Here is a 23,507-nt window from a genome sequence, read left to right on the forward strand (position 1 = left end):
TCGGGAAGAAGTGGCGCTAGACCTCTCTAGTCTACAAATATTTATACTAAATTTACATTCCAAAATGTTGCAATCATATCTCATGAAACAGTCGAATTGCAGAAATCATGTCGTCTTGGTACACTGAGATACAGTGCAAGTTTTTCTCACACATTGATCATCTCAAATAATGAATAGAAATAAGGTGTCCATAACTAATTCGTTACTTCTACGGATGTCTCTTTAGGGTAAATTGTATCCCATTCGTGGGACCACTATAAGTTCAACAAATCAGTATTCGGATTTGGTAATAGTTTTCACGTTCAGGGGCATTTGGCATCTCTCCCGGATTTGTCGTCATGATCATGGCTTTTCGGTTCACCAGGAGGGCAAGGTCGCAGTCAGCGCGAAGCCTCCTTGCAAATTTTCCATCTACTCGAATGCAGGCTGCGGGTGGTAGCCATTTTCTAGTAGGCCACATTGGTCAACTTAAGTAAAATGAAACAAAAAACAAAATTACTGCACGGAAATGATTATACAGTGTTATTCCCCAGCTAATACCCTTAAGTGTATGTATTTATCTAGCCATTTGCGACATCAAAAGCCATTAATGCATATTAATTATAAGTGCAAAACACAATAACATCACATAAGCAACATCTATTTCTGTCAATTTGCTCACCAACTTAGTTCACTTATTATTTTAGCCATGCAATAGCATTCCCACGTGTAATTCTTCTGTTAATAAGATTGATTAGACCAGACTTGACAAATCTTTAGTAGTTATTAATTAATCAGTAGTACTTTTAATAATAACATATGAAAATGAAAGATATATTTGGGTTTAAAGTAAAAACCCTGCTCCATCAATAGCGAGTCGCTAACCCTACCAAGTGACCTTTATTTGGCCCTAGGATTTAGGACCCCTCATTTTTTCACTCAAAGCAAGGATTTCAGAGATCATTTTCAACTCCCAGCTCTCATTCTAAGCTCAAGTAAGCAACATGGTGAAAGGGGTCAACACAAAACTCTTTTTCCTCTAGAAAACTCCTTTTCTCCAAACTCACCACTGAGTGGTGCTAATGACAGCACTGATCATGGTATTTCTTTATCACTATCATTTATAAAAGGCCCAAAGAAGTTCTTCAACAGGTTCTAAAGGTTGCAATACAAGGCAGCCAGGTTGTGCCTAAATCATTGCAAATGTGATCACAACAATAAGTGCTGAAAGTGCATACTATTCTCCTGATGCATGCAACAACTGCTCACTTCATCTCCCAAACAGCCAACACAGAGCGTAACATCTTTGAGAGTTCAAGTTTGTTAGCTGCGAAGTTCCCCAAACCCAAATCAGAGACCCGAAGATGTGGTTTGGAAAACAAAAGAAAAATAATCTTTTGTAACTTTTTGTGATGAATTTCATTCACGATATGGATAATGACTGAAGGTTATCAAACAATGGTTCACTTCTCTGATCGGACTTTAAAACCCCACCTGAATAACAAAAGTTGCAGTTCTTCTAGACTTTCATCACATTAAATTAAGCAAATATGGACATTTAGAACTTGATAAGAATTCTAAATAAAAATATACATTGATAAAATCCTAACAGTCCCTCATAATCTGGTTCTTCAACCTCCACCGAATATTGTGATGTACAATTGCAACAGTTTATGTACAACGTGCTGGCTTTGAAAACATTGTGATTCTTCCCAATCTGACTCTATCCCTACGGCCATGAGTACATGCTGATAACATTCCTTGGTAGTTTCCATGACAGACTCAATTATTGTTATGGAGATGCCTGTACTTCGGTGCATAATGCACATCTATGCACTGAGAGTCTTGGGTAGGGCTAAGAGGCACATTGGTTCTCTCAGGCAGCACAAAGTACAATTTTAGAAGATACTTTTCCACCAAAGTCAGTGAAGTGTAAAATAGCTCATTTTACTAGCATTTTCCCAAGCTTGTTAGAAAATAGAATTTAATACAATCAAATCCTGTTGGTAGAAAATGTAGTTTAGACTACATAAGCCCTCATCACGAGTTGTGCGAACAGATTTACATCATGTTTTGTGTTAAATGTGCTCTGCACACTTAGAAGGTAGAAGTAAAATTTAACCAAACTTACCAACTGTGGGTTTATAGCACCTGGTAAATCTGAATGCTGAACCCAAATATGATCCCTATAACAAGTAGGTTTGTGCAAAATTGCAATTACTTCCTAATAATCAGAGTGATTTCGATCATTTTGTGCTACTCTTATGTCACAAAATTACAGAAGGTTGTGCGGTTATGCTCGTTCACGCAATTATGAGTAATTTGGCAGACAAGTCCTACCACACGAGCACATGGACAACAAACTTAGCAAATGTGAGTAACTGCTATTTTCTTAGTGCAAAATGCATTCACTTGTCCATTTTGAATGCAAGGGTGCATTTTGCTCTAATAACATAAATCTAAAGGCTGGGTTATGCTCCTTGTCTAATTCCACATATTCTTGCATAAATTTGCTTTAATTTTGCATAATTACGCTACAGCAAAATATGTGGCTTATGCCAACCCCTAATTACAAGTAGTAATTGGGCCTTGCAGAGGTCAGGATTGGCATAAAAAATACTACCTAGTCAGAGCAGGAGGTACATTTTTAATAAAAAAAACAATATATAAAGCCATGGTGCTTTTGAGGACACCACTTAAGGTATTTGTAAATAGTTTATTAGTTTGTAATAAAGTTATTTTTGGTTAAAACATATTACCAAGTACCCACAAACACATTCATCCAGGAACTCTGACTCACCAGTCACAACTAAGATATTACAACTGGCATTAATTCTCTGTTTTCTGGCACATGCAAGTGCAGGCATCCGCTGACCTTCACTCTTCAACACAGCACCAGCGCTAAAGCACTGGCTCAGCTTCACTTCCAACCCCAGGAGCTTGATGTATGGCTCTACAGTTACAACTACAGTTACACGTGCCACAACTGGGCAAACAGCAAAGAGCACCAGCACCCAATAGATATAGAAGGAGGCCTAGAATGATCAGACTGTTGAATATTCCTACAGACTATTGCCTTGACACGGACACTATGCTCAGCCTATTGGAGGCAATAGGGGCACCTTCACAGGTCATTGTTGGAGTATGGACTGCCATTCCAAAGCTTTTTAGATGTTGGTGATGCTACAATCTTTTGCTACAGATATTTTTCAATCTCCCCTGGGAATTCTTCTTTCCATAGAACAGCGCAAATTGTCACCGATTTTGAAGCAGTTGTGCTAACTCCAACTTCCACTAAAACGTATGGTTTTCCTGTTGACAATCAAATAGTAATGTCCTTCTTGATCAAAGCAGTGACGTGTGCAACTGCTAAAATGAGTAAAGAGACACCCAGAGGGAGCAGGTCATATTGCAACAGCTGGAGGCATATTTAGTGATATTGCATCACATTTATTAGAGGAAAGAATGGCGTTCTACTCAGCGCCAGTGACATGGTCATAGAAACTGAGAAGGCCAATAGAAGGATGTATTGAAGATTTGCAAAAACCATACACAACTTTGCAAATCAGCTTTGTGAGGAACAATTTGCCCTAAACTGTGGAATAAATTAGATTTTAGATCATCCAGAACGGCAGAGTACTCCCACTTTACCAACCCATATCACTTTGAGGGACATAAAATTCATCGTGCATTCTTCCACCACCATCCACCTCCTCATCTTTACTAACATCAGGTTTCATCTGTTAGAACAAGGAGAAGATCTGCACATGTTGCACAATTATCAAAACTCTGATGCACCTTCCAAAAAAGGCTGCACAAGTCTGTATTATTTACATTGCCATGTTTATTTGACAAAGAAAATATGTTTATTAGTCAATCATTAGGTTTTTTCACATACGAAAAGTGTATCCTCTATTTGATGTTTAAAATAACATTAATTTTGCTATACCTATTTTGTAGTGTATTGATTGTAAATATGAAGGTATTAAAGAGGTATGCAATTTTGTCTGGGTGACCAATCAGAATGGACTCCAGCAAAGGTAGTGATTGCCAGACCCACCAGTTTCATGCAACACATCTTGTCGGCAAACAACTTTCCCTTTCCAGGCTTTATAGAACTGGGCCTTTCTTCCAAGGCCAGCAGGAACCACATGGCAGATAAACTTCAGTCCGTGTTGTGCGTCAGAAGACCACGTTTTATAGTGGTGGGCCCTCCATCAGGGCCAGAAGACTGCATGAACCTTTAGTACCCACAATAGCAACCACAGGGAACAGAAAGTTCAGTGTGCATCCAGAGCTGCTGTGCAGAAGACCATGCATTATAGAGCTGGGCCCTCTTGCAGGACCATAACACTGCTGGACAATGTAGTACCCCCAACAGCAGCAACAGGGTAGAGATATTTTTGTGTGTTATGTTCTAATTTGAATGTTAATTTTTTAGTCTAATGTTTCGAAATATTCACAATGATTCTTTATAGTATAATACCATGTAGTAATAGCAATGCATTTTTGAGTTTAAAAGATTTATTAGAGAGTTAAAAGACATAGGTACAATAAAATTCAATACCATTAAAACAAGAAGCATTAATAAGCAGCTGAATACATAATTTGGCTGAATAAACTAGAATAATAAAAACTAAGATAAAGGAAAAGAATGCCAAAAAAAGGAAAGGAAAGCAAGAAGAAAAATATGTACCTGAAAAACAAATAGCATTTTACATTTTGTGGTTTTAAAGAAAGAAAACGGGAATAAATATGAAATGATGAAAAGAAAAAGAAAAAATAAGAAGCAGTAGAAAAAGAAAGAGAGAAAGAAAAGAAAAAGCAAGAAAAGAAAAAAAGAGAAGAGATTAGATTAGAAACCATGGTTTTCAATATGAAATGAAGACTATACAAGTGTTAAAGTTAAAATACTCATGGTGGTTGAAAATCAAAGAAATTGCCTTGTTTACGTAATGTTGATGCCGATAAATGATTTGTAAGTGGAGACCAGAAGGATTCTTTCCGAATAAGCTGTTGAGAGATTTCACCAGGCAGAAAAGGAAATCTTGGAGGCATCTTTCCAGTTAGAGGTAATTATCTGAAATGCAATCGCTATCACAATTCCACAAATAAACCTAGCTTACGTGAACCAAACCAAATTGCAGAGTTACTTCCCAAAAAAATAGAGAATATATCAAAAGGAAAAACAATATTGCAAATAGAGGAAATTGATTCACATACTTTAGTCCAAAAACGAGCAATATTAGGGCAAAGAAAAAAGGAATCCATAAAGGAACTGGGAGTGGTAGGGCATACCCAACAATTCGGAGATAAATTGGAACTATATTTGGAGATTGATAAAGGAGTTAAAAATAGTCTATGGTAAAAATAATAAAATGTCTGAGTTGTACTAGAATTGCATGAAGTGCGATGTATGCAAGCCCATAAGGAGTTCTAAGTAAGAACAGAAAGGGTACGTTGTAAATCAGATTCCCATATGAGTTCAACTTTACTTTAAGGATGATTAGGGATGGAGAAATGTAAATACTTGTACATTAGGGAGGCTTTAGTGGAAGGATAAGTAGGTAAAGGTTCTATCAGGGGATTTTGAGAAAGAGCAGGTGTTACAGAAAATAGGGAAAGCTGTTCCGTCAAGAACCGACGTAGGGATTCATATTTTGATAAAGAGGACGCAGATAGATCAAAAGTAGATTGAACTTCTTGTAAGGAGAGACATCTAGAGTTCCGTATTAATTGTTTAACCTGTAAAATCCCCTTGTCGACCCATGCCTTCCAAAAAAGAGTACGGTTAGACAATTTAATTATTTTGTTATGCCAAACAGGTGAGTCTAAAAATATCTGTAGAGGAGTCTGGTATTTACAGTTAATAGCATGAAAAATTGAAATAAAGTGTGAGATCGTTGGGCAATTAAAAGATCGAGGAGGATGAGAGAAACCTGCCAATAGAGAAAAGGGGAAAGGGGAAAGGGGAAATCAAAGATTCCTCTAGTCTGTGCCAAATTGAAGTGGTGGATGCTTCTCCTGCAGATAAATATGGTAGCATTTGATGCAATAAAAAGGAAGAATGATATCGTCGAAAAATGGGAAACTGAACACCGCCCGATCCTTAGGAGCTGAGAGAAGGGCTAAAGAAATACGGGCTTTCTGACCATTCAAAGAAATCTACTCAGAACACTATTGAGTGTCTTGAAACATTTCAAAGGTATTTTAACAGGTGACATAGATAGAAATTAATGACTGTTAGGAACATCATTTTAATGGTGTCCAATCTACCCCACCATGATAAATAGAGAGGAGACCATCTATCAGCCATAGTTTTAACTTTAAACAAGATCTCATCGTTTTGGCAATAGTGGAAGAATACTTAATCCCTAAACAGGTAATACTGTTCGTATTCCATTTAAAATCGAGGCCTTCAAACATGCTTTTTAGACAATATTTATTCAAGGGGAGCACTTCCGATTTAGAAACATTTAGTTTAAAACCTGAGAGGGCAGGGATGTAGAGGGATCAAAGACATATCTCATGATATCATCTGCATAAGCAGTACATTTTATTTCTACAGACTTGTGTATAAATCCTCGAAAGGTGGGGGAGTGTCTTAAAGAATGAAGAAAAAGCTCAAGAGAAAGAATCAAAAATAAGGGAGAAAGTGGGCATCCCTGACGAGTGCCTCTTTGTAAAGGAAAATAAGAGGATTGGGAGCCATTAACAAAAACCGAAGTGGTCGGAGAAGAATAAAGCAAATGAATGTAAGTAAGAATAGAAGGGCCAAAACCATGCCATTTAACAGCTCGCATCACGAAAAGCCAGTGAACACGGTCAAAGGCTTTTTCCGCATCTAAGGTTACTGCGGCAATAGGAGAGGTACTTTTAGAGGCAAGATGAATTATATTAAGGAAGGCTCTAGAGTTGTCAGAGATGATCCTACCTTTAACAAAACCTCTTTGTTCAAATCCAATCAGGTCCGGAAGGACTTGATTAATACGAAGGGCTAATATCTTGGCAAATAATTTACAATCGAGGTTAATCAAGGATATAGGACGATAATTAGAGCAACAGGAGGGATCTTTATCTTTTTTAGGAATGAGACAAATCATTGCCTCAAGAAAGGCCTCTCCATTTCTGACAAAGTATAGAAAGAGAGATAAGATATGAGGCAAAAGAACAGAAGAAAAACAGGAATAAAACTCAGCAGTGAGGCCATCAGGACCAGGGGCCTTATCTTTAGGCAACAAGGACAAGGCAGACTTGATCTCAGAAATAGAGATATCTCCTTCTAACATGGAGCAATCGGGAAGAGGAGAAGAGCGGGGTGGTAAGGAGTCAAAAAAGGAATCCAAATTGGCTTCTGAAGGAGAAGATTCAGGAGTGTAAAGGGACTTATAAAAATCAGTAAAGCAAGTTAATATTTCTTCGTCTTTAAAATGAGGGATGTCGTGATCGTCGATAATCTTAACAACTCTAGATATTTGAGATTTCACCTTCAAATAATTTGCCAACAACTTACCACCTCGGTTGTAACCACCCTAGAATTTAGAATGTATTTTTACCTTGGTGCCCGAAGCCTCTTCTGTCGATTTCCTATTAAAATCTAGTTTAGCTTGAATCAAGGATTTAAGAGAGTCAGCATTCATAGATGAATAAATACATGTTCTAATTTTTTGATAGAGGAAAGTAAGGAGGCTGATTCTTTGCAAAACAGCTTCCTTTTTGTAGCCACATAATCTATAATGAAACCTCTAGCAGTAGCTTTAAAGGAGTCTCAAACAGTATGAAAGGGCATATCCGGAGTAGAATTAAGAAGAAATAATTCAGAGACGAAATCTTTAAATCGGCTGCGATAAGAGGGATCCTTAAGAAGGTAATTGTTAAAACGCCAACGACGAGATTTGGGAGATAAAGAGGAAACTAATTAAGATGGGAGCGTGGTCTGAAATGAGAATAGGGCCAATCTCTGCATGTATGAGGTGTGAAAGGAGATGTGGACTTAAAAATATATAGTCAATTCTAGAAGTGGAGTTATGAGTAGGTGAATAAAATGTGTATTCTAAATTGTCAGGATTAAGAATCCTCCATGCATCTACCAGACCCTTCCAGAAATGTTCCTAGCAAACGTTTTTTGCATTTTATTGGGGATGTACTTAGAGGAAGACTTCCTGTCTGTGAAGGGGTCCATAACTTGATTACAATCACCACTCACTATGATGTTAGGGCTAGTGCATGCATGTAAAGTATGGGACATGGATTGCCAGAATTACGAATCAATGCCTGTGAGCTCATAAATGTTGAGTAGGGAAACTTGGGAACCGTTAATGGTAGTATGAACGAGAAGCCACTTTTTCTTCTTTTTCTATCTTGAGGGATAAAAATTTACAACGCCATTTTTCCTATCTTTAGAGGGAGAACACTAGACCTGTCCTACCCATTGCTTTTTAAGGGAATTGATATCACTCTCATTAAGGTGGGTTTCCTGTAACATAGCAATTTTACATTGGAGTCTGCAGGGAGAAAAGAGTCAATACTTGGCTCGGCAGGATGTGATGGCAGGCCCACTTATCCAGTGACGCCTGTGCTGGCTGTATGTTGGGTGAGTGTAAGCCAGCCCTTAGGGAGTAGCTGGTGCTGGCAACAACTCCAGCAGTCATCACGCACTCAGAAATGCAATGTCAGCACAACAAGGGGGAATGACTTGAGTCGGACATGGCTAGTGGCCTCGGATGCACAGTGGCCGACACGGGCCCACCGCCACGAGACGCTGACCTGCAGGAGACTGGGGTAGGCTCATGAGGGAAGAGCAGGGCCTCCATTGTGTCATAGGTGCCTTCCGCGGAGTGGCACGGGGAGAATGGAAGGCCTACCCCCAGGGCAAGATGTAGAGGGCACATGCCAGCTGTGTCCGGCAACATGGCGGATTTTAATGCCACAGACCCATGCCAGACACCAAGTCCGTACCTGCCCATTGCTGATGACAACCCCCAGGTCACAGGCTCAGACACCAACGATGTTCCGCCGGAGGATGACGGTCAATCATGGCACACAGGGTTAGTGGCATGTGTCGCCGGCTAGCGTTGTACAGGGTTAGTGGCACCATGTGTCACCGGCTTGTGTTGAACAGGGTTAGTGGCACCACGTGTCACCGGCTTGTGTTGAACTGCATTAGTGGCACCGTGTGTCACAGGCCTGCGATATGGAATTATACCTCACTGATCGAAGGGAGTATGTTGCTGTGGCCGCTGCCACAAACTTGGGTTCACTACCATTCAGGATTCAGGACACTGTTCCACATGTGGGACCTACTGGGCCAAAGAGGACACCAGTGAAGCATGTTAATAAGTAAGGAGTGATGTGGACCAGTGTCGGGGGGGCCACGATGGTCTGTGGAGGCTGCAGAGGTCGCAGGACTGGGGCCTGGAGCTTGTACCGGCACATGTTGGGCCCTCTTTAACACACAACGGTCTCAGCAGGTGAGCAGTGCAACCCTGGTGCACTGGGGTGGGCTGGCCTGGTCTGTGCATCAGCGTCCTGGGGTGCAGCAGGCGCACAGGGTCACAGGCCCCGCTGTTCACGGCATCGGCCTCGTGGCAGGCCACGCGGCACCGCACTGTCAGTGACGTTGGCGTTCCCGGGAGTGCAATGGGGTTTTTGACCACACCCCTGCGCAGCCCTGGCGTACTCAGGGCCAATCCACTATGCTCAGGCACACATTGGGGGACACAGTGTGCGACACTGACCCATGGCCTGGGGTGACATTGTTGTGTCCACTGCTCACTACTCTCCAGTCACCAGCAGTTGAGGTCTGCATGTACATGTCTGTGGTTTAAATAGCCATGTCTGTCCTGCACATCCACGCCTCACTTCTCGTTGTGAACATTCCCATTCACGGGCCATTTGCATCCTCGCACATGGCTGCATTCCGCATCTCCACACGTTCAGCTGTTGTGTGGCTGTGGTGCCATGAAATGTCTGTATTGGGTGCAGGGGCTCCCCAGGATGACCATGGAGTGGTGTTGTCGTGTCTGGTAGGTGGTCGTGTAGTTTGACATGTTGTATGTGGTTTGGTCACGTGTACTTTCCCACAGTGTTACGTTGTGTGTTGGTGGCTTTAGGGTGTGTGATGTGTTGATTTGGCACTTACCAACGACAGTCCAGTTCAATATATGCCATCCTGGAAGCGCTGGTTGATGATGGACTGTCAGAGATGAAGGAATCATGCACACTGCCTGGGTAGTTGGCGACGACATTGGTAAAGAGTCCCCGGTGGTCCACTATTGCCTGCACATTGATGGAATGCTAATGCTTTCTGTTGTGGTAGTGGAGTGCAGTATCCGCAGGGGGCACAAGTGGGACATGTGTGCAGTCGATTGCCCCCAACACGGCCGGGAATGCGGCTATGGCATTGACAATTGACAGACAATGTGGCAATTTTCAAGGAACAAGTCGGGCACCAGAACTTCTGCGTGCCTTTCATGGGGATTGTGGTATCCCCCTGTGCTGAGACAGCAATACTTCAAGGTTTAAGAATATACTCTTTGGCCCGGGCTGGCAGTGACCAATGCGACCCCTCTGCACCGCCCAAGTATGTACAGAAGTGGGGGGGTGCATACACACCTTGAAGTCTTTGGCAGGACCTGACTCGGCCTCTCCCATCGGCAGAGAAATTACAAGGCAGCGCCATAGCAGCCTTTGTAGTTGGAGTGCGTGCCTCTTCCCCCTGAGGGCAGGGAAAGTCTTGCTACTTCCCTGGGCCCCCACCACCTCGCTCAATGGTACCAGGGGTAAGAGAGAGCAGCACGGGGCTGGCGGCTACAAGAACGGCAATTCCTCATCAAGCCGTGGATGCCGCTGGCACCCAGCGTGACATGAGTGGAGTTCCTCACCCCTCCTCTGAGGCTTCCTCTCATGGCGGCTGGATCTGCAGTCACAGGGGAAGCCGAGATTGCCACGGGGCTGCGCTCGCAGCCTGCTTCTCGGTACTGACGCTTCTCGGCCTGATATCTGGGTAGGAGGGGTAACCTCGAGCACAAATCTAGACACTAGGTCATCCGCATGCGTTTCATCTTGGGGGAACATGAAGCACTCTCCATTGGCTGGGCTCACAGAGGGAAGGAGCCCTGAAATGATCAGCACTCACCACGTGCCGATTCCACACTTTCAAGGGGATCAGTCAAGTGCTGATCCTATGTTTATGAATGAACTGCAGGCAGGCACCAAGCGCTAGGCTGGGAAAACAGTGCTTCTGCAGGCTTTCTTTCTTATAAAAGGAAATCAAAGGGTGAAGAAAAGTCCAGTCCTCCTCCTGGTCGAGGCAGGGGCAGCAAATGCAGGCCGTCCCACCTCACTCACATCAGGGGCAGCGTTCCTCACGCAGCTCTTCAGCTCACCCACCAGGCAGGTCAGCTTTATACCCAGCACGGGTCTTTTTCCATGAAATCTTTTGTATCCCTGAGACTTTTAACAGGATGCCAACACACAAAAACCCTTAGAGATTCTTCACAAGTAGGATACCACAGCAGGGAACAAAGAGTCAGTCCTTTTTCTCCACCACAGACAGAAGCAACAACTGCAGGCCAACCCACCCCTTAAACAGCAAAAGCAGCGCTCCTCACACAGTCCTTCCTTCTTCTTGGCAGGGTCCTCTTGTACATTGAAGTTATCTAAAGTCCTGGGGTTTTAGGTGTAATGCTTATGTCTTTGTTCTCTTTGTGGCAAGGGTCTCTGAACCCAGTCCAAACCAGTTCTGCCCTCGCTGGTGCAGCATGACCATATGGGGCGGAAACAGCATTGTGCAAAAGGAGACAAAGCCTATTCAGGTGTAAGCACAACCCCTCCCACCACTCTAAATGCAAACCCTGTCTATACAGCCCTGCAATGAATCACCCACGCAAGGCAGGGCACACCTCAACCCCCCAGTGACTGTCTAGAGTGAATGCACATCTCAGCTCCTGTCACTTAGACACCAGACGCTGAATACACAAACCGCCAGAGGCACACAGAATGGGAAAGCAAGAAAATGTCCACTTTCTAAAAGTGGCATTTTCAAACACAGTATTTAAAAACCACCTTCACTAAAAGGTTAATTAATACATTCTAAGTTCAGAGTGTCTAAACTTCATTTTTCTATCTTGTCTCTATTGCACGTTCCACATGTAAGAATGTAACAGTGCAACCCCAATGATAAGCCTATGGGACAGATAGCCTTTCAATAGTGAAAAATGAATTACACAGTATTTCACTATCAGGACATGTCATACACACTAGTACATGTCCTACCTTTCACATACACTGCACCCTGCCCACGGGGGTACATTGGGCCTACCTTTGAAGTGCCTTACATGTAAGGAAAGGGAAGGTTTGGCCTGGCAAGTGGGTGCACATGTTAGGACAACATGGCAGTTCACAACTGCATGCACAGACACTACAGTGGTAGGTCTGAGATACATTTACATGGCTGCTCATGTGGGTGGTACAACCAGTGCTTCAAGCCCACTAGTAGCATTTGATTTACAGGCCCTGGCACACACGGTGCACTTTACTAGGGACTCAAGAGTAAATCAAATATGACAAACATGAATAACAAACAATTGTCAAAATGTATACTGAGAGCATATGCACTTTAGCACTGATCAGCAGTGGTAAAGCGCTCAGAATCCTATAGCCAACAAAAACAGGGTCAGAAAATTAGGAGGCAAAAGGCAAACAGCGTGGGGATAAACCTGTCAAAAGGGCCAGTTCAAACATTTAGATATAGAAGTGGGCCATTCAATAGGAGATATGGCAGAATTACATTTTAATAAAACTTATGATGGAAATGAACAGATTATTAGTCAGCTGGTTCCATCTCCCATTAACGATTTATGGGCAGACCAGTTTAATTAAAATGTAAATTCTCCCTAAATTCACTTTTCTTTTTGATATGATATCTCTTCATTTTAAGAATATCTGGCTCCAAAAGCTTCTCTGTTTACCTTGTGTGAGGGGAACGGTTGATTGTTTGGCTCTGCGCTGACCTTTCCTCTCCCGGGCATTGCTCCGAATTGCCACCAAGCCGCGAGGGGATTGGAACTCCACTAAAGGAACATTGGAGCCCTCGAGCCTACAACACCCAGACGCCTTAGCGCTACCGTCACGCTTGATGACAGCAGAGGGCAGGAAGCCCTCATAAGCGCGGCGCGCCTCCCGCAGCACGGGACGCGCGCGGGCTTGCCCGGGCGAAGCCCGGGCCAAGGGCGGGCCCGTCTCGCGCACGTCATCGCCAGGAAGAGGCAGGGCTGGGCCCCCCCTCTTAGTTTTGGTTTCCATCTGCAAAGGTACTGTGATCAACACGGGGTTTGCTATCCCTAATTGCTCTGACTCTGGGGTTGTGACTTGCTTGTGTACTAAATCTGCAGAGGGCGCAAGCCTGTTTTTGTTTTATTTTTTGTTTTTTTGACAAATTGCCATTGCAGAGCTATATTTCGTGATTCTTGTGGATTCTACATTTGCACACATGGATGTAATTTTATGCCTATCATTACGGCTATATAATTGTTTTATATTTTTCAGTTTAATTTAGTCTTTTCCTGTCTTTTTCCATCATAGTCTTAATATTTTAAAGTAGCGCCTTGATCCCTACTCTAACTACAGGCCGGGTAATGGCGGGGAAGGGCAAACGCATGGGGGGGGGGGGGGCGGGACTGTTACTGGCACCTTAGACCAGTTTATAACGCGGGCTGTTTCAGTCATAGAGCATGAAATTGCTTTAACCGAGTGGCGGCTTTCCACTGAACCATCGCTGACAAGACGTTCATCTATTGGGCCTTTAGCACTAGTCAAATCTCCCATAAGACCTTATGGGCCTGAGGTGGATAACTCCTCTCAGCTCAGGGATCTTGAGGCAAGTCCCATTATGAATCAAAATAGCATAAGGACTTACGAGGCCTCTGGTGAGGTCGTGTCTGTAGATGAAAATTCTATAAGACCTGAAGTAATTTATCCTCAGACACGGGCTAGTAAGAAAACTAAAGGCATGACTAATCCTAAAATGAAAAGAGCCGGGGATACCCAAGGTGGGAGGCAGCCGAAACTCTCCCAAAAAATTGACATTCCAAATAATGTTCCTTGCACTTCATCTGTGAGGGACTGTGAAACCAATGGGGTGGGCAAGAAGAAATCCCCATATCAGCTACAATCTGATGAGATGATTAGCCAAATTGAACAGATGGTGCGTTCACTACTACTCCCCCTGATCGAGAGGGTTAAACTGATTAACACAAAAGTTGAACGTTTTGAGCAGACGATGCTTGATAATTTTTGCTCTCTAAAAAACGTCATCAAAATTGCAACTCGAGAGAGAGTTAATTCTAATTCTAACCAAATAGCTATGGCAGCACCCACAACAATCACTACAGCTATCCCTGTTGTTGACCCTGTTGCAACCACCAGAGACAGACCAGGGACTGATCCACCTATTGTTCCGGCTAATGCTAGCCACACTAACCTACGGACGGGTCTTACTAGAAGTAAATCTGGGGGTAATGATATCAGAGAGGACCTTAATAGGGTAAATAAGGGTACGAGGGAAGGTTCAAGCAGTACTACTTATACTAATCCTGCGAAATCTCCAAATGCTCATATCTATCTTCCGCCAGCTTCCCTTCCTTATGTAGCAGTATTAACTGGCGTCCCGGAATTAAAAGATGGCAAGTCTGAATCTTACCTTGAACTTAAAAACAAAGTGACCTTCTGGTTAAATAAAAACAGACCCATCCCTGCTGGTTTGAATGGGAAAATCTTATTTGCCAAAAGGGTCTGCTGGGTCGGAACAAGACCAAAAGATGTTGAGGGTGATTCTATAGTCGTTAACTTCCAAGATAGACGCATAGTGCGCTTCATCTGTGATGACTCACTTTCTGGGGATCAGCCGGGGATAGGGGTGCATGACTTGGGTTATTTTTATAACTCAGCCATCTACCAGGCTGAAAGATTTACCCAATATTGGGGTGAGCCGAGAATGTTGCCAGAGATCATCATTCCCCATCCCGATTATTACAATCCCAATTGGAATTTAGACTATTCCGATTGACCGGAATCCCAGACCTTAAGGGATGTCACGGTAGCTGGAGTTGTGCCCACGGCTAGAAGGGATGAAGTTGATTTCCCCCCCCCCCCCCCCGGGACGTCAAATCTAGCCAGGCCCTCCTCCTCAGAAACGCATCTAGAGCATTTAAATTATCACGATGGAAGCTCTAATACTATCCATCAGATCAATCTGTCAGGAGCAGGGGTGGGCTCAATGATTTCGTGGAATGTTGCCGGCCTGAAGACAAAAATGGACTCCCCAGAGTGGGTTCAATTTATTGGTAACTTCGATGTCTGTCTCTTTCAGGAGACTTGGTCCTGTGAGCCTCAGCTTCTCCCGGGTTTCTTGAACTTTCACGTTCCCGCATCCAAGGGACCCAAAGGGCGTCCTATGGGCGGCTTAACAATGTGGGTTCGCCAAGAATTATCCTTGGTGACCAATGAGATCCATACAGGGTCCCCCAATATTCAATTAGTCAGATTATCCCTGGGTCCAGTGGGTGATGTGGATATTTATAATCTGTATCTGAGAGGGACCAACGGGACAAGGTCCCGGACTTTGGTTACATTGGATTCCCTTATTGCTCAGCACTCATGTGAGTGGGGAGTGCTAGCCGCGGGGGATCTGAATGTAACTTTCGAACCACTTTTAAACCCAGATTCTTGTGGGGGATTTGACCCTGAGGAAGACCAGCTATGGGGTATCCCTGGACTCGACATGGACCCAATTAAACGTTGGTCAGAGGTCGCAGTGCAGGTTAACGCCCTCTGTTATGAAAGAGGCCTGAGGGCATTGAATGGAAGAACCCTGGGGGACAAGGAAGGGGCCAACACCTTTGACAATGGCCGCCACAGGAGTAGAATTGACTACGTCCTTTGTAGTACGAGGTTATGGCAATTTGTAAAAGATATGGTAGTTGAACTTAGACCAGAAAGTGACCATAACCCTCTATGTGTAACGGATCGTTGGTGGAAGAATGGTAACACCAATGCAGCAGAGGTGAATTCCACGCTACTTGAAGTATTCCCCTCTAACGATATGCGTAGGCTTAAGTGGAGTGTGGTTAAGTCTAACGAAAAGGCAATTGATAGCATTGACAATCTGCTGTCTAAAGTTATACTGGAGATCGAGAGCCGCAGGATCATTGACCCAGGTATCTCGCCAATCACAGGTCTCCACGAAACGTTCTTCGAGGGATTACGTCGGTTTTTCCTTAAACCAGTTAGGAAAGGTAAAAGACCCCCCCCAAAGCGTTTACGCTGGTATGATAATGATTGCAAGAAAGCCAGAACTAATCTAGTCACAGCCCTTTCCAGTGGCAGTATTAATCACGTAAGGGAAGCCCGTCATCTATATAAAAAATGCATAGGTCTGGCTAAAAAGAATTGGGACGAGCTCTATTGGTCCGACCTAAAGGATGCTAGTGATGCTAGGGACGCGCGACTATTTTGGAATATCATCAAGTGGGGCAGGGGTGGGCTACCTGACAGACCCTTAAACCATGTTTCACAAGAAGAATGGGTTAATTATTTCAGACCCCAATACGCATGTGACCCTCAGACAATTCCCACATGGGAGAAATCCCTTGTTTTTTTCTATAGTGGTCCTTTCAGTACTAAAGATGCATTAATGGCTTTGGGATCCGTAGCAGCTGGACGAGCACCAGGACTTGATGGGATTCCATCTGATCTCTTCCTCCACAATAAAAAGTCCTGGAGTAAATACATTACCCTACTGGCAAATGCTATTGCTGTAGGCGCCCCAGTTCCTAAATCCTGGGGGGGGGCTGTCATAATTCCCGTGTTTAAGAAGGGTGACAGAACCCTCCCTGGGAACTACAGACCAATCAACCTGATCGATACAATCCAGAAGATCATAGGGAGGATGATACTGAACCAGCTTTTAGTGTGGGCTGAAGATAACACGATTCTGTCTCCCTTCCAAGCTGGTTTTCGTAAATCAACCAGCACATTGGACCAGGTTTTCCGTTTCGTGCAACTCCACTGGAAAGTAGTTATTTTGGGGAAAGGCAGTCTCTATGTAGCCTTTGTGGACTTGAGAGCTGCCTTTGACCTGGTGCCTCGCCATCGGTTGTGGGCAGTCCTTGACAAACTAGGATTTCCCGCAGAAATTTTGACCCTGATAAAGAGGCTCCATGAGGCTAATTTTGCTAAAATCCAGTGGGGAGGAGCGGGTGAATTTACCCCAGAGTTCCCGGTTGAACGGGGTGTGCGGCAAGGCTGCACCATGGCTCCTACGCTCTTTTCCCTATACATTAATGGGATAGCTCAATTTATGCTTAGTGCTACCAATGATGCTCCGAAGCTTGCTGGAGTTACTACTCCGATATTAATGTTTGCGGATGATACGCTAATAGTATCAAAAACCCCAAGTGGCTTACAAAGAGCTTTGTTAGTCTTTGAGGATTTTTGCCTTGGTCATGGTTTGGAGGTAAACGTGTCCAAGACGAAACTCATGGCATTTAATCGGCATTCAAGCTTTGGAGGGCGAAGTTCTTTTTGGATGGGCAACCAATTGAAATGGTCTCCAACTTTGTTTATCTGGGCATACACATAACCAGTAGTAACAAATGGGACAAGCATATAGAGGTAGCCGCCCTGAAGCTTAGGCAAATCTCGGGAACACTAACTAGAGAGCACAAAACATCTTTTACCAGGCCCATAAAACCTGTGCTCCAAGTCTATGAGGCAAAGGCCCTAGGTTCAGCTTTATACGGGGCAGAACTATGGGGGTTCAATCGGCTGGTTCTTTTAACTTCAGCCGAAAATTCATTCCTCCGTAGTATAACAGGCCTCCCCCAGTGCTCCCCTATGGTTCCTGTAAGGTATGAGCTTGGTAGGAAGGCCATCGTGGACATTGCCAGACTTCGCCCGGTTTTATACTGGCGAAGGCTCTGGACTACTCCCGAGCTCTCCCTGTATGCCAAAGGGCTTATGGATGTCATAGATCTAGACGTTTTCCACAAGATTGACTGGCTGAGGCAGCTCCGCCAGGCCTTGACAGTTTTGGGTATGGCGGGGTTATGGAGCGACCCTGCAACTGCACAGTTTCCCTCTAAGAAAACTATAAAAGCCATTTATTGGGAACGAGTTGACCACCTGGTATGGAGCAGAGCAAACTCCAATGGGATGGCTGGTCGCTACCTAGAGGTGAAGACCACGCCCGTCCTTGAGCTATATTGGGACTTGATCACGAAACCCAGAGACAGGAAGCTCTACTTCCAGCTTAGAGCAGGTTCCTTACCACTTAAATCTCTTACAGGCAGGTGGTCTAGTCCTTGAGAGGAAATTTGCCCTGCTTGTGGGTTACAGACAGAATCTATTGCCCATTTCCTGTTTGTTTGCCCAGTACTAGTCACTCCCAGACGAGTGTGGTTGACACCTTTGTGTAGAAATTTGGGCACAAGGAGCAGTGCTGTTGCCTTAAGAATTTTATGCACTAGCACTTCGCCAACTGTTTCTATACCAATAGCTAAATTTTTGGGTTGGGCATGGACCCTAAGGGCGCAAGCTTGTGGTAAACACCAGAAACATCCCCTCCATCCAGCCCAAATTGTTGCAACACAGTGTGAAATTACATCAACTGATTCTCCATAATTCTGTAGTTGATGGGGGTTTATTAATCATGTATTAGTAATTTTGATGTTATCTTGACTTGTTTAATGCTTTTTTAAAACTTCTTAACGTATTTATTGATGGTTTCTAAAGTTTTAATGGATTTTATATGTTATGTCTGGATTTATGTTTGTGTCTTTTATGATTTTTTTCTAAATCGAATAAAGACTAATTATGATGATGATGCTTCATAGTAAAGTAGATTATTTTATATGCGCAGCAAAGGGTACAAGAATTTCTAGAAGGAATTTGCAGAAAAAGTACGATAAGGGGGGAATTGCACTCCCAGACTTCCAATTATATGCTTGGGCCTTTCAGTTAAAAAACTTTACATTTCTCTTATTTGATAAACGGGGGTCAGGGAGTGAGACGCTTTGGGAGACCCTGCTGAAGGAATTGGGAAATGGAGTTCCCAAATTTATGTTCAAGTTTGGACACCAAAAATACTTTAAAAAAATCAGACTAAATAAATAAAACCTATAAATAAACCTGGTATTTGTAAAGCATGGACTAATCACCCGTAAGGGTCTTAAGGCGCTGGGGGCCGTGGGGGAGATTAAGTGAGCTATTGCCCAGAGTCACAGGATGCAGAGCTGATCTGCCTCCTGCACTAGGGATCGAACCATAAGCCCTACTGTCCGGAATCAGCTGCAGTGGCCGCTGCGCCACACCACCCCTAAAGGTGTTGCGGGCGGCAGCCCAACTATGGGAACAGATCGGACGTACGACAAAATTACCATATCACAGTAAGTATGCCCCAATATGGGATTCCCCGGGTTCCCCTGAATGTTTGAAAGGCAAGCTGGCAGTGAGCTTAAGAGAAGCTGGCATCACCGAATGGGGTCAGAATTCTCAAGAGAGCCAATTATATCCTTGGAAATTTTTCCAACAAGCAACCAAGATGACGGTGTCCAAGTTCAAATTCCTACAACTACAGAGTTGGACCCAATCGGTGGATGAGTATAATGGAGGAACAAATAAACTGGAAGAACATCTGAAAACAAGCAAGCAACAAAAAGAAGGTGGTGGCAACCTGATACGAGTTGATTATGGATATACAAGAGAAAGGGCTAATAGTGCCAGCCCATCTATGGGGAGAAATAATTTCGCCTTCAAACCCCAAACACTTGTGGCAAGTATCATTTGTCTACAATATAAGCTAGTTAAACCAGCATATCTAAGACAAAACCATTTATTTTCCCTTCACAGAGCCTACTGTTCACCAAAAAGGCTAGCGAAATTAAAAGGAGTGAGGGAGATGTTTTGCAAAAAATGCGGTCTAATGAATGCCAATGATACCCACATGTTTGTTAGGTGTCCTTCCATTCAAGAGTTTTGGAAGGATATAAGTAAGTCCATGGCGGACCTCTTACATACACATCTTGAAGAATCATTCTTGTTAGCTAGAATAGTGTCTTTGTTTTAGTAGTTAGGTTTAGGGAGGAGAGGATAGATTGAGCGTTGATTCTGATAATGGAGAACTGTTGTACTTTCTCATCGGAGCAAGTCTGGGAATCGAGGTAATCTCCCTAAGACCTGGGAGCATCGCTGCCTAATAGAAAATCACCTACGAGAAGGTGGTCTGGCTGAATGGTGTGATGTAGCAAAGCATCATGGGATAATACCTGTGGTATTGATGTATCGAAGTTAGGTAAAGTGTCCAGGGACTTCTACCTTGCCTTGAGAGAGAGAGCATCTTAGAACAAGCTCTGTAGCTTTATGCTACCTGACTAATCTGATGTGAAGAGGCTTCTTAGGAAGGCTTCACTTGCTGACACCTTAATAAATCTTGCCTTGGGATATGCTCTGTAGGGATGCCACGCTAGTAGTAGTGTAGGGACAGATTAATGCTTTATTCCCACAAACTTCCAAGGAAGGTGAATCTCGACATCGATACCATCATTTTCTGCATTATGGCACTCAAACAGATTATCCTGTGCATGTTGCACTGCCTCAACTAGTTTCAATGTATTTCTACACCCTCACGTTGACGTGCCTGGATGTCCAGCTGCCTTTGTAATAAAATAACTAAACTTAACTGGGAGTCTGTGATTCTAAGGAGTAATGGTAAATGGGAACCAAAATGGGGATTGGCTAACAATTTCTCTCCCCTCAATGCTTTTATGCTGACAGAAAGTACCATTGGCCTGAGGTTCCAGAGCAGATCTAGAACATGGAACCTGGATCCTTCAGCTGCAAGTACCACCAGTGTCATTGACCTTATTACAGCTACTATCACTTTAACTGCTTCCACAAGTACTAGAGCTATAAAAAGTTCAACTACACTGGAAACTCTGTTCTCCTTTGCTCAAACATTGGCTCCTTTAGATACAGGGCAGGAATCACAACATGAAATAGGTTTCTCCTTTGAGCCTAGTCACGTGACATGTTCTTTTAATTATTTGATGACTCTTCTGAACTGAACTTTCTATGCCCTCTGGTTGCTGCTGGAGTCATTACAAGTTCAAGTAGACTCCTGGCCCTGGAGAAGGGCCAACCACTAGAAAGCGCAGCCTAGGAGGCACACAGGATGCTAAGAGCATGCCAGTCTGCTCTCATAAGAGCCCAGTGGAGGATGTCTGGGCCACCCGCTTTCATCACCTAAGCAAGATCAGTAAGTGGAAGATTGTCATCAATGCCAAATTCACTCCACAGTGTTCAACTACTGAAGGTTTTCTAGAGCGAACTAAAGGAGTGATATCAAAGCAAATTCAGCTTGCTGAGCAGCGTTTGTCCACTGATGGTCCCCTGTCTCTGAACTGCTCTATTTCATCCCTCTGTCCTGTAACTAACTGTAACAATGTTGTTCCTTGCTGGTTAATATTGGTCACCAGTTCCTAAGGATAAATTGCATTTATCCAACAAAAAACAATAGTCCATGTTTAGAGTGGGAACTATCAGAACCAAAGGTCTTTTTAAACCCTTCTGTGCCCATGACGTGCTGGACACGTCATGGAGCACAGTCGCGCTGTGCCCATGATGTGTCCAGCACGTCATGGGGCATTCCCTGGGGAATCCCTCTGGTGCGGGCACCAGAGGGATTCCCTTTTACTGAAAATAGCCTCGGGAGCTGGGGAAGAGCTTTCCCAGCTCCCGAGGCCCCCCCCCCCCCACTGCTTTCAGTGCAATGACGATCGGCGCGCACGTCGCGCCGACGTCATTACACTGAAAGTGAATCTGAAATAAGCCAAGAGGCTCATTTCAGTTTCACTTTCTACGTGCTCAGGGGGCTATCTCAGCCCCCTGAGCACGTAGAAAGAAGGGAGAGGTATCGTTGGAAAGGGGAGAATCTCCCACTAGACACCAGGGAGGGGGAGCAGCCCCTTGGGCAAGGGCCTTTGCTCCCCCAAATAATTTTGGCATCATTTAGTCTTTTTGCAAAAAGCCCACTAGACACCAGGGAATTTTTGTAAAAATAAAAATAGGGGTGGGGGCTGCCCAAAACGGGCAGGCCCATGCCCCCACCCCCCAATTATCACAGTCTTTCTGCCCCCCCCAGGGGGCAGATGGGGCATTGGCCCCTAATCTGCCCCTTCGGGGGGGGGCAGAAAGCCCACTATACACCAGGGATTTCTCGTCCGTTTTTTTTTAGGGTGGGGGCTGCCCAAAACGGGCACGCCAATGCCCCCACCCACCCACCACCATTACAGCCTTTCTGCCCCCTCTGGGGGGCAGATGGGGCATTCAGTACCTTCAGAATCCCCATGATGTTGGAAGATAAGGACTCAAATTTGGCGTGGATACCTTATGTGGTCAAAATGTTACAGGGGCCTCAGCGCGCACTACCCCAAATAGCCAAAAAAGGGCGTGGCACAGGAGGGGGAAAAGGCCTGGCAGCGAAGGGGTTAAGGAGTTTTGTGAATAGACATCTAGATTGTTTTTATACATGTCTGTCTTCCAAGGTGTGTCATCAGGAAGTCAACAGCCTTTCTGTTTGATTAAGAGCAACCTAGTTATGAATTATTTTCTACAGCACCGACAAAACTAATGTTAAGGTAATATGCCTTCTTTCGGATGTGCAGTGGAACAGAACCATACCTCCTGACAGTAGGTAATTTCTGGGAAAGGTCATTTATTTCTAAATTTAGAAACAGCGCAATTTTCCACATTCTGCGCTTTCCATTAGGACAATGGTGTACTCAATAAATTAGTTTATGTCCCTGTGAAGAGGTCTTGGTACACTCGCTACTGCATTTTACTTCTGTGATACATTTTATTGTCGTCTGTCTATAAGATTCTTATTACCAGTATTAAGAAAATATAATTTTAAAAGATGCAGACCAGCGTTATGTTTCTTACAAACTCATGCCTGACCAACATCCCTAAAATCTGTTGTGCATGTTTGCAATTCTATGTTGTATCTGCTGTATTCACAACTTTTATGATTATTTTTTACTATACTTGATTAAAGCTTTTACTTACTTGGGGCCAGATGTACGATGGTTTTTGCATGCGCAAATGGGTTTGCGAACCCGTTTGCGCATGCAAAAACCAACAGTGGTATGTACCATTCCAAAATAGCGAGTCACAATTTATTTGGCAATTCGATATTCTTCTCCTCGATATTTCGGCAGTGATCCGTCAGAAAGGCCTACGTGGAAAGTAATTTTTACCCTCCCGCTATCCAAAGCTTTCCCTACTGTTGCACTCTCTAGAGTGGGAATAGTTATTTTTACCCCTACGCTATCCAACGCTTACCCTACAGTTGCACTCACTGGAGTGGGAATAGTAATTTTTACCCCTACGCTATCCAACGCTTTCCCTACTGTTGCACTCTTTGGAGTGGGAATAGTAATTTTTACCCCTACGCTATCCAACGCTTTCCCTAC

This window comes from Triturus cristatus, chromosome 5_1 (genome assembly GCF_964204655.1).
Source record: "Triturus cristatus chromosome 5_1, aTriCri1.1, whole genome shotgun sequence".
Classification (NCBI taxonomy): domain Eukaryota; kingdom Metazoa; phylum Chordata; class Amphibia; order Caudata; family Salamandridae; genus Triturus; species Triturus cristatus.